Consider the following 10,000-nt stretch of genomic DNA (forward strand, 5'->3'; position numbering starts at 1 on the left):
GAGAGACCCCGCGCATCACCCGACCGAAAGACTTCGCTCTCCTGACTTTTCTCTCTTCTTCCCGCGGCTAATGCACGTGTCGGCATCCGCGAGGCACCTGTCAGTGCCACCGCCTAATTGCTATCTAGACGTCAGCGCTCAAAGTGCATGGGAAATGCCGCTCGGGTCGAGGAGGTCTTCATATAAAGGTCGACACGAGAGTTTAACGCCGTGGAACCGCAGACACCAGCTGATTTTGTCCAACGGACGTCGAGTGTCATCGGGAAAGACTGAGGCAGCAAGCGGTCAGGCGGTGTGGCAGAGGCGTGTTAGTTGCAGATATGGAGGTGTTTTTTGAATGTGGATATGTGTGTGGGTGTGGCGTGAAAAGAGTGAGTTCACGTACACATAAACATGCACACACACACAACACACACACACACTCACAACTCAACAATACACACACACACACACGCAGAACACACACAACAAACACACACACAATCATTCGTACATCCACCCTCTCCCCCCCCCCCTCCCCCCTCCGCCAACCACCGGATATAGGGAACGGCAAATTCTGCCACTTACATTATGCAGATCGTATATTCGTGTCAAAGATATATTCCCGGCGGTATGTTGGTCACCACAGCTCATGCCGGTTCGCGTGGCTCCCTCCCGTTCCCCTAACGCCGGACACGGTCTTAATCCTACTTTACTGAGCGCTCGCACGGCACTTTCATCACCTGTTTTGCCTTATTCTACTTTTATCGCTTGGTTTGCCTTATTCTATTTTCGTCGCTTGCTCTGCCTTAATCTTGTTTCGTCACTTGTTCTGCTTTATTCTACTTTCATCGATTGCTTTGCCTTGTTCTATTGTCATCCCTTGTTTTGTCTTATTCTACTTTCATCCTTGTTTTGCCTTATTCTGGTTTCATCGCTTGTTTTGTCTTATTCTGCTTTCATCGATTATTTTGCCTTATTCTACTTTTATCGCTTGTTTTGCCTTACTCTACTTTTATCGCTTGTTTTGCCTTATTCTACTTCCATCGCTTGTTTTGTCCTATTCTACTTTCATCGCTTGTTTTGCCTTATTCTACTTTTATCGCTTGTTTTGCCTTATTCTACTTTCATCGCTTGTTTTGCCCTATTCTACTTTCATCGCTTGTTTTGCCTTATTCTACTTCCATCGTTTGTTTTGCCTTATTCTACTTTCATCGCTTGTTTTGCCTTATTTTACTACCATCGCTTGCTTTGCCTTATTCTACTTTCATTGCTTGTTTTGCCTTATTCTACTTTCATCGCTTGTTTTGCCTTACTCTACTTCCATCGCTTGTTTTGCCCTATTTTACTTCCATCGCTTGCCTTGTTCAACTTTTACCACTTACTCTGCAGTATTCTACTCACATCACTTATTCTGCCTCATCTAACTTTTATCACTTTTTCCACTCTCATCTCTTACTCTGTCTTATTTGGTACGTTCTACTTTCACCACTTATCCTCTCTTATCCTGAATTCGTCACTCATTCCGCCTTATCGAACTTTCTTACTTATTCCTCTTTATCCTAATTTCGCTATTTACTCTGCTTTATTCTACATCCATCATTTATAACGCTTTATTCTATTTTCGCCACGTAATCTTCCTTATTCGAGTCACATCACTGATTCTGTCTCACCCAGCTTTCATCACTCTGCCTTTTTGTGCATTTAACATTTATTCTGTCTTCTTCTCGTCTTCTTCTCCAGCCACGCCTTACTCTGACTCATTCTTCTTCCATCACTTATCCTGTTCTGTTCTAAGACTCACCCTGTTTTGTCCAATTTCCATTCTGCTTTATTCCCTTTCCATCACTTATTGTTCTGTCCTTTATTCTGTCTTGCTCTCCTTCCATCATTTGTCCTCCGTGATTCCCCTTCCATCATTTATTCTGCTTTATTCACCTTCCATCATGTGTCCTCCTTGTTTGCCTCAATCTCCTTCCATCATTTATCCTTCTTCATTACCCCTCCATCACTTATTCTGCCTTATTCCCTTTCCATCACTTATTATTCTGCCTTATTCCCCTTCCGTTATTCATCCCTTTCATCACTTATTCTGCCTTATTCCCTTTCCGTTATTCATCTTTCCTCATTCCCCTTTCACCACCTATTCTGCCTTATTCCCTTTCCATCACTTATTATTCTGCCTTATTCCATTTCCATCACTTATCATTCTGCCTTATTCCCTTTCCGTTATTCATCTTTCCTCATTCCCCCTTTTCCTGCAACCGCCATCTCCTTTTCCTGCAACCAATCCTCTCGCCTGTTCTTTCTCCTTGATCTACCTTTCTTTGCGATTTTCGGTGCCGCGTTCCCTTGCCCTTGGACTGTTACAATGGCACGGTGCCACGCTTGCAATTGTGCCTGATCCCTTGCATCCTTCCAATCTCGTTCGGTGAGTTCTAATCTCTCCACGAAAAAAAAAAATATATATATGAACAAATAGTACCAATGGTGATGGTTAATTTAGATATGAACAAATAGTCCCAATGGTGATGGTTAATTTAGATATGAACAAATAGTACATATAATGATGATTGAATTATATATGAACAAATAGTACCAGTGATGCTAATTATATTAAATATTTAAAAAAAATTATATTATTGATAATGATATTAGTGATAGTAACAATAATGGTAATAAAATAATTATGATAATATTTATAATATAGTATTAATAATACGGTCAAAATAACAAGGGATGGATAGATGGATGGATGGATGGAGGGAGGGAGGGAGGGAGGGAGGGAGGGAGGGAGGGAGGGAGGGAGGGATGGAAGGATGGATGGATGGAGGGAGGGAGGGAGGGAGGGAGGGAGGGAGGGAGGCAGGGAGAGAGGAAGGGAGGGAGAGAGGGAGGGAGGGAGGGAGGGAGGGAGGGAGGGAGGGAGGGAGGGAGGGAGGGAGGGAGGGAGGGAGGGAGGGAGGGAGGGATGGATGGATGGATGGATGGATGGATGGATGGATGGATGGATGGATGGATGGATGGATGGAGGGAGGGAGGGAGGGAGGAAAAGAGAGAGAGAGAGAGAGAGAGAGAGAGAGAGAGAGAGAGAGAGAGAGAGAGAGAGAGAGAGAGAGAGAGAGAGAGAGAGAGAGGCTACGCATCTCTTACCTGTGTACCTGTCTGTTGTTGAAATAAGGTAAGGTAAAGTAAGGAGATGAAGGGAAGGGAAAGGTAAGATTAGGTTACGTTAAGTTAGGTGTAATTAAGTTAGATTAGATGAAGTAAAGTTCGGGTTGGGCTAAGGATAGACTAGAATAGGTTAGATTTGGTCATATTATGTAAGTTAAGTTAGGGTTAGATAAAGCTAGGGTTAGGGTTAGGATAGGTTAGACCAGGGTTAGGATAGGTTAGCTTAGCCTTCTTCTCCCCTTCTTCACTCCACTCTGTGTTTTTATGTTTATCTCTTTCTGTTTTTGTTTCTTTTCATTTTTCTTCACTTGATTATATTCCTCGTTCTCCCTCACCTCATTAATTTCTTTCAATCTCCTCTTTATCGTTATTTCATTTTATTTCTGAATTTAATTTCATCACTTTTTAGATTTATTTTTCTCAAGATTACTTCACTCCCTTGCGTTTAAAATTATATATATTTTTTTCTCTTGATTTTCCTTTCTCTCTTTCTTAGTCTCTCTCTCTCTCTCTCTATCTGTCTCTCTATCTATCTATCTATCTATCTCTCAGTTACTCTCTCTTTTTTTCTTTCTCTTTTTCTCTTTCCCTTTCTCTCTCTCTTTCTCTTTCTCTTTCTCTTTCTCTTTATCTTTATCTTTTTCTCTTTCTCTTTCTCTTTCTCTTTATCTTTCTATTTCTCTTTCTATTGTTCTTTCTCTTTCTCTTTCTCTCTCTCTCTCTGTCCCTGTCCCTACCCCTGCCCCCCCCTCCTCACTCCCTCCCTCTTTCTCTCTTTCCCTCCCTCCCTCCTTCCTTCCCTCCATCCCTCCGTCCCTCCGTCCCTCCCTCTCTCCCTCTCTCCCTCTCCTCTCCTTCCCTCCCTCCCTCCCTCCCTCCTTCCCTCCCTCCCTCTCTCCCTCTCTTTCCCTCTCCTCTCCCTCTCCCAGTCCTTATTTATTTTACGACCTCCGCCTCCCCCTTTTTTGAAATAGAAATCTCGACCTCCATTCCATAGAAACGAGTTAGTGAAGAACTTTTATAGGCAACTGTGTTTTGAAATACATTAATAGTCATTTCACAACAGAGTGCTTGACCTCGCCAACGGCCGCGGTCGATTTTATTTTGCGCCGTTTTCATCTAGATTACTCTTTTTGCCTCTATTCGTTTATTCTTTATCATTATACTGTTTATTTATAGCCTTCTGTTCCCCTCTTTTATCTTCTTTTTTTTCTCTCTCTCCCCTTTCATTTTATTCTTTAATTCGTCTTCTTATTTTCCCCTTCTTTTAACCCCCTTGTTTTTTTATTTTTTTTATCTTTTTTCTTCATCCTCCCCCTTGCTTATTACTTTTTATCACGCATTTCCCTAGATTACTTGCATAAAGAATGTGTCTTGTCCTTTATCTTTTTATATCACCTGTTCCAAATTTATTCCATTATATTTACTTTCTTTTTTACTTTCCTCCCTTTCCTTGCTTTATTTTGTTTTTCTTTTCTTTTCTTTCTGCTTCTTTTTTCGCTCTCCAATTATTTTCATAATCATCTTTGGTCGTTAATTTCCCTATGTCTTCTCTTTATAGAATCCTTTTGATTGCCCAATCTTCCATGCCTTTCCTTTATAGTTTTTTTTTTTTTTCAAATCCTCGATCCCATCTCTTTTTTTCGAATATTATCTATTGCTATTTTTCTCATGCCTTCTTATTCCTCCAATTATTCCACATTTTCCTTCGGAATCTCATTTATTCCATGCCTTCTCTTTATTGACTCCTTCTAATCTTCCATTGTTCTGTGTCCTCTCTTTATCGATTCCTTCTAATCATCCATTCTTCTATGCATTCTCTTCATCGATTTCGTTTCATTGACCAATCACTAACCCAACCATCTCTCCTTGTTCTCTTTTCCTTATTTTCTTTTGGGTTCTCTTTCCCACTCTCCTCCTCTTCCATCCCTTTTTCTTATCTTCTCTCTCTCTCTCTCTCTCTCTCTCTCTCTCTCCTCTCTCTCTCTCTCTCTCTCTCTCTCTCTCTCTCTCTCTCTCTCTCTCTATCTATCTATCTATCTATCTATCTATCTATCTCTCTTCCTCTTCTGCATTTCCTAGTCACACTCTCTTTCCTACTTCTCTTAAACTCTCTTTACCTTCCAGCCTCCTGCTTCCCTTCTCTTAATCCATCCTATTATCTTCTTTCCTTCTCTTCTTCCTCCTCCAATCTTCTTCCTATCCTCCTCCTTCCCCTCACTTGCTTTTCCTCTTCCTCCTCCTGGCTCCTCCCCAGCCTCTCCTCCCTCTCCCACTTTTCCTTTCCCCCCTTCCTCTTCCTCATCCCCTTTCCATCCTAGTCTCTCTCCCCCGCCTCCACTTAGTGTTCCTCCTCCCATCTCTTTTCTCTTTTCTCCCTCTCCCCATTCCTCTTCTCCTCTGCCTCCTCCCCTCTCCTTCCCAGCCTCGCCATCCTCTCCCCCACCTCCTCTTCCTCCGCCCCTTCTCCGTTTCCCCTCCCCCGCCCCTTCCCATCTCCTCCCCCACTGGGCTCTCGGCAAGAGGGCAGATATATTATCCCTATCGCTTTTCTATGTAAATATTCGGAATAATCTAGGTAGATGAAGGACGTTGGGAGGGCCTGGTACGAGAGGGGCGCGGCGCCGCGGCCGACCGAGCCAGCAATCGTCTTATGGCCGCCTTATTGCGGCCGGAGACGAGAGCGGGGCCGAACGACACCTTTTAGCACCAGCCATTCCGTCCGCGCTCTGTACTGACAGACACGGTCAGGTTATTTGGCCGGTCAAAGGTCGGGGGTCATCAGGGCTGATTCTTATCTTCCGGAGCCAATACTCTGCTGATGGAATCGAGGGTCTACTCATACAAAGCAATTTGGGGTCGCTCTCTTCTTCCTTTAATTCTTCTGTGTGTTTATCTTTCCTTTTCAGTGCTTGCCGGTACGACTAGGCAGGTCCGACCTATTGGTGCTCACTGACAGTGCTCCGCGGAAATAGACACTTGTAATGTTTTTTGCAGTTAATGGCCCAGGCGTGTAATGGTTAGATTGGAGAGCATTCTGAATGATCGATGACCAAGATAACTCTGACGACCGTAGTAACATGCGGGTAACGATCGCGGGTCTCGTCGCAAAACGGATTCTGTGAAATGGACACAATGTTAAAGGGAGAAAAATACTTCTGCCGTCAGCCAGTGGGACGTGGGTGAAGTTGATTACAGATTGTGCGAACCTGAGCTCCCGAAACCTAAGACTCGAAGCTGGAATCCGGTTTCCAAGAGAAGGTCGCGGCCGAAGGAACACCTTAGGGCCCGGTGTGTGTTGCAGACGGATGGAGTGGTGGAGGGTGGAAGGGGAAGGGGGAGGGGGAGGAGGGGATGTGGAGGGGGAAATGAGCGATGTGGAACTGGGAAGGGGATGAGGGGATGAGGGATCTGGTGGGAGGAGGAGAGCGAGATGACTTGGGAGTAGAAGGGAGATAGGAGGAGATGAAGAATCTGGAAAGTGAACGGAGACGGGGTGAGGTAAGAGACGTAGGAAGAAATGAAAAAGATAAATTTCAAAGAAGAGGAAAGGAAAAGAGATGAAGGGTACTACAGGATGAGGACGAGAAGAGGAAATAAAACACCTAAGAAGAGTAGATGAAGAAGTGAATGAAATGGGAGGGAGGGGAAGGGGAGGAGACGAGGAATATGATAGAGGGAGACGAGAGAGGGCGGGGGAGGAGGAGTCCCAGATCGGCGGTGGCAGGATGCGGCGGGAGTACATCATGCCATATCGGGTTTTGCGTGACCGTAAATCTCGGTTCCGAAATTCGTCCGGTGGCCCGAAGATGCTCATTAAATCTAAAGCGGCTCGAGTCTGGAAACAAATGCATGTAATTTTGTGAACTTGAACTTTTTTTTTTTTTCCTTTACTTCTCTTTTTTTTTTTTATCTATTTTTAGAATGCGTGAGGAGTTGATCTAATAAGAGCAGGTTGCCATAACCTGTGATTTACTCGTTCCTTACTTGACATGATGTCCTTTGATGGGTGAAGGATTAAACAGAAGCACGGAAGTTAGAAAGAAAGAGAGATAGAGAGAGATGAAGGGGAGGGGATGAGAGAGACGAGAGGAGAGAGAGATGAGAGAGAGAAGAGATGATGAGAGAGAAGAGGGGAGAGAAGGAGAGAGAGAGATTGAGGGGAGAGCAGAGAAAAGAGGGAGGGGAGAGAGAGAGAAAGAGAGAGAGAGAGGGAGAGGAGGGGGAGAGAGGGGAAAAGGGGAGGGGGAGAGGGAGGAGGAGAGAAGAGAGGGGTAGGGAAATGAGAGAAGAGAGAGGGAGAGAGAGGAGAGAGAGGAGAGAGGGGGGGAGAGAGGGAAAGAGAGAGATGAGAAAAGAGGAGGAAGACGAGGAGAAGAGGAGAGGAGATGAAGGAGTGAGAGGAGGAGAGGGGGGGGGGGGGTAAAGATGAGAGAAGAAGAGGATGAAAGGGGAGAAGAAGAGAGAGAGATTTAGAGAGGGAGGGGAGGGGAGGAAAGGGGAAAGAAAAGAGAGAGAGAGAGATATTTTGGGAGAGAGAGAGAAGAGGAGGAGAGGAGGGGAGAGAGAGAGAGAGAGAGAGAGGAGGGGGGGGGGGGAGTAAGAGAGAGAGAGAGAGGAGAGAGAGGAGAGAAGAGGGAGAGGTGAGAGAGAGGAGAGGGGGGGGGGGAGAATTTTGGGGAGAAAGAAGAGAGAGAGAGAGAGAGAGAAGAGAGAGAGAAGAGGAGAGAGGAAGAGAGAGAGAGAGAGGAGAGAGGAGAGGGGGGGGGAGTTAAAGAGAGAGAGAGGAGAGAGAGAGAGAGGAGGGGAGAGGAAAAGAGAGAGAGAGAAAAAAAGAGAGAGAGAGGAGAGAGAGAGAGGGAGAGAAAGAGAGGAGAGAGAGGGGGAGGAGAGAGAGGGGCCCGTGAGGAGAGTGAGAGAGAGAGGAGGGGAGAGAGAGGAAAAGAGGAGAGAGAGATAGAGAGAGATGAGAGAAAGAGAGAGAGGGGAGACGGGAGAGAAAAGAGAGAGAGAAAGAGCGACATTTGGGAAAAATCGAGGAAGAGAGAGAGAGTGAGGGGGGGGGGAAGAGGGGGAGATAGAGAGAGAGAGAGAGAGACGAAGAGAGAGAGAGAGAGAGAGAAGAGAAATAGTAGAGAAGAGAAGAGGAGAGCAGAGAGGATGAGATGAGAGAGAGATGAGAGAGGAGAGAGAGAGGGAGAGGGGGGGGAGAGAAAATGAGAGAGAGAGAGAAAAATTAAAAAGAGAGAGAGAAAGGAGAGGGGAGAGATGGGAATAAAAGAAAGACAGAAAAGAAAGAGTATAGAGAGTAAAATAAAAGAAAGAAGGAAAAGCAGGAAGTGAAGTAAAGGATAAGAGAGAGAGAGCGAAGCGAGTGAAACAGCGGCAGATGAAAGAGTGGGGATCGAGAAAGAAAGTCAAGCTGTTTGGGGGGCGAACGCAGGGGGGAGGGGGGCTGCGAAAGAGAAGAGATGAGGATAGGGAGGAGAGAGAGAGAGAGATGAGAGAGAGAGAGGAAGAGGGAGGGGAAAGAGAGTGGAGAGAGAGAGATGAAAGAGTGAGAGAGAGAGATGAGAAAATGGGATAGGAGAGAAGAGAGAGAGAGAGAGAGGGGAGAGAGAGAGAGAGAGAGAGTAAAAAGAGAAGAAAGAAAGAAAGAAAGATTATAAAAGAGGGTAAAAATAAAAGAAAGAAGGAAAAGCAGAAAGTGAGGTCAAGGAAAGAGAGAGGAGAGGGGAGAGCGAGTAAAAACAGCGGCAGTGAAATATTTGGGAGATTCGAAAAGGGAAAGAAAGGTCAGCATGCTGGGGGCGGACCGCAGGGGGGGAGGAGGGGGCCCTTTGCTGAAAGAAGAGGAGGAGAGATGAGAGAGATGTTTGAGAGAGAGAGAGACGAGAGAGATGGAGAAAGAGATGAAAGAGAGAGAGTGAAGATGATTGGGGAGGAGATGAGAGAGAAGAGAGGAGAGAGAGTCGAGAGAGAGAGAGAGAAGGAGGGAGATAGGGAGAGATGAGAGAGAGAGGAGAGAGTAAAAAAGAGAAGAAGAAAGAAGAAGAAGATTATACGAGAGTAAATAAAGAAAGAAGGAAAAGCAGAAAGTGATAGTCAAGGAAAGAGAGAGGAGAGGAGACGCGAGTGAACGCGGCAGATGAAAGAGTGGGAGATGAAAGAAGGGGAAAGTTCAGCTGCTTGGGGCGAGCCGCAGGGGGGGGGAGGGGGGGCCTGCTGTGGAAGAGAGGAGGAGAGAGAGAGAAGAGAGAGAGGAGAGGAGAGAGAGGAGAGAGAGAAAAAAGAGGAGGGAGAGACGGAGAGATGAGAGAACGAGAGTGGATGAGAGAGAGAGAGAGAGCAGAGTGATGAGAGAGAGAGAGAGAGAGAGTAAAAAGAAAGAAAGAAAGAAAGAAAGATTATAAGAGAGTAAAATAAAAGAAAGAAGGAAAAGCAGAAAGTGAAGTCAAGGAAAGAGAGAGGAGAGAGAGCGAGTGAAACAGCGGCAGATGAAAGAGTGGGAGATCGAGAAGAGAAAGTCAAGCTGCTTGGGGCGACCGCAGGGGGGGAGGGGGGCTGCTGAAAGAGAGAGAGAAGGAGATAGATAGATAGAGAGAGAGAGAGAGAGAGAGAGAGAGAGAGAGAGAGAGAGAGAGAGAGAGAGAGAGAGAGAGAGAGAAGAGAGAGAGAGAGAGAGAGAGAGAGAGAGAGAAAGAGAGAGAGAGGAGAAAGAAACAGAAGGAGAAAGAGAGAGAAGGATAAAGTGAGAGAAGGAGAAAGTGAGAGAAGAAGAAGAGAAAGGGATGCAGTAGGGAAAAAAGAAGGAGAGAGAAAGAAAAAGAAAAAAAGAAAAGAAAAA

The sequence above is a fragment of the Penaeus chinensis genome, chromosome 7 (genome assembly GCF_019202785.1).
Source record: "Penaeus chinensis breed Huanghai No. 1 chromosome 7, ASM1920278v2, whole genome shotgun sequence".
NCBI classification, from domain to species: Eukaryota; Metazoa; Arthropoda; class Malacostraca; order Decapoda; family Penaeidae; genus Penaeus; species Penaeus chinensis.